We start from the raw sequence: 2,842 nt of genomic DNA on the forward strand, positions 1-2,842 counted from the left end.
AATATGAGATCAAGGACATTGCCAGCTTTATGAGTTGGTGGGGATGGAGACAGTGAGAAAGCAAAGGTGGTTAACAGAGATGTTCCCTGTCTGGAGGGTGAAGTCTCCGAGAAGTACAGCGGGAGGGCCAGTTTCAGGGATGTGTGTGAGGAGATTATCTAACTCCTCCAAGAAGTCCCCCAAGGCGCCTGGTGGACGGTAGAGAACATGAAGATGACGTCACGGCTCCGCCTACACTGTGTTACTATAGTTACTACCCCAGTTCCTAAACTTTAATGGAAACGCAGCATAAAGTGAGCCTGGCCTACCAACGCCTAACTATACCGTACTAAGCCGTGCGAGGCCCTGCAGTGGAAATGCGCCATTACGATCCATTTCTTCTTACAGTGCCACAGGTTTGGTCATAGAAAAAGGGAGAGGGGGGGCTTTGGTCTGCTGGGTTGGAATCCAAAACAATTACAAGATTACATTTCCTGAGATATTATTTTACATTTATTTGCACAGCTGTGGAAGAAAAAGTGTCTGGGTCTGGGTCTGGGTCAACTGTGTGTTTTGTTTCTGTCAGCTTCTTGGCCCGTTGTGAAGCCTACAGCCGTTACAAAAGGAATGGACTGCTGTGTGTCAGCGAGGAGGTCGACAGTAGGCCTCATTTCTGCTGCTGGGGGGTGCTGGGGGGGCACAGAGAAGTGTCGTGTTTGGTACTCGGGACTTAGACAGAAAGAAAGCACATAAAGATAGAAAAACAGAGAAAAGAGAGAGGTAAATATGATCCCTTTATGCTGCCATTTAGGTATTCATCGCTGCTTTTTCATTCTCCACCAGCAGGAAATAGTTTGCTTCGTGGGTAGACAGTATCAAAGTGATGTGTGAGGTCTGAGTGTGAGGCCAATAAGTTGGCCCTACAATTCAACTATAAGGTCTACTAAACCAGGGGTTCCCAAAGTGGGGGTCGCGAGCCCGAGTGGGGGTCGCGAGATGATTACAAAATAAAAAAATGTAATCAATTTTTTTTATCATTTTTCTTTTATTATTATAACGTGTGCTTAGACATTTTTCAGGGGCGGATTGGCCATCTGTAGAATGTCCCCGCAGCGAGGCTCCCCCCGTTGACGATCCAGTAGCGCAGTGTTTCTCCACTTAAGACTTTTATCCATTGTTTGTTTCATATGCTTCTTGAAATCCTAAAAAACACTTTTTTTTTTTCTAGAACAGATTACAAATCGCCTGAAAATGGTGCAAACAAGTGGCAACATGTGTGACGAAGGTGTTGCGCCTGGCTAAATCATGCAATCGAAAGTGAAACTTAAGCTTGCTCCATTGCGGAGATATTCCCGCGAGAGTGCGGAAAACGTAAATAAATAAATGTATTCACTAGCACCTGCACTAAACCCATGTTCTATGAAAACAGTTAATTGGACCTGCTCTTCCTTGAAGATCTGCCACCTAAAGGTTTGTAGATTAAAAAAGCTCATTCTGTATCGATATTTTAGATTTTTCTACAGACAGAAATGACATTTCAAAGATCTTAAGTCATAATAACATGATTGTAGAGTAGTCAATAACATGTCCAGGCCTTCACTGTGAAAGCAAAGCAATCCCAGAGTTATTACAGAGTAGTGTTCCCTGGTTTTGTTCACATTCTGATTTCACTAAAAATAAAATGGCCAACATACTTTTATATCTGAAGCTTAAAAATATCTGCAGCCAAGAAGATGACCTTAATTTACGAGCCACTAAATAAATGTGTTACATGAATGTTAATGTCCTTACTTCTAGAGATGGATGACCTTGTACTGTTTTGAACAGTCTCTTGCCAAACGATACACACCTGGTTTTGGGTTACTAACTAAAAAGGAATGATGCGGGTTGCTGCAGGAGTTGAACAGCCAATAACTAGGTCAGCTTTTTGCTGACCTTGCAGATGAGTATGAGTGTACACGGGAAGATTAAAGTGTCACACTCCCTTGACACGGAGAGATTACAGTGACACCACCTTCATACTTTGAGGGTAGAGTGCAGCCAAGTGCAGGACAACAGGTAAGGTCAGACGCAGTATAACTATCACCATTTTTAAAGACAACGAAATCTGGAAAAATACTGATGGGGGATAAATTAGGATACAGATGGTATTGCTCAATTTCAAATTTGAAAACAGAAACAAAATAAATGACGTGATGCATATTAAAAAGTTTTTTCCATATTCAATAAATCCCCAAATAGTTTCATTTTATGGGCCACTGGTGGACCAGAACCTCCAGCTGGATAGGTTTAAGGTTAGGTCAATTAATATTCTGTCCTTTGGGGTGCATTCACATTAACATAAATGACATATTACTCTTCTAGCTATGACAAGGGAATGACAGGGATGACTTTTCCCTCATTATCTTGATGTGCAGTTTGGCAGTGACTGCATAGCTGCTAAGGACCTTGGATCGTGTTAATCTGCGGCTCCCATTAGTGGCGCAAGTGAGCTGAAGTGCACCTGAAAATCCTGACTGACCCGAGGGAGGCCTTAGTTTGAGACGATTGGGCACCATGTAATAGAGAATCAAAATGTCTTTTATTAGCAAATGCTGTGTGAAAGGGGAACACATAACCACCATACGAGACGGAACAAAAATATAATTTCCCTCACTGTTACCTCAACATCAAGAGGCAGATGGAGAGTATTACCGATCTAACTCACACAAGCACCTCCTAGAGGATTTGTTGAGGTTACATCTAGTGATGGAAGTTGAAATTGGTAAATTGACTGCATTTCTAGCAACAATTCCATCTACAGTACATCTAGTACACTAATTCTATCAATATAATGCAAAACTAGGTGGCGACAATAAGTTAA

The sequence above is a fragment of the Notothenia coriiceps genome, unplaced genomic scaffold (genome assembly GCF_000735185.1).
Source record: "Notothenia coriiceps isolate Sejong01 unplaced genomic scaffold, NC01 NC01_scaffold00033899, whole genome shotgun sequence".
NCBI lineage: Eukaryota > Metazoa > Chordata > Actinopteri > Perciformes > Nototheniidae > Notothenia > Notothenia coriiceps.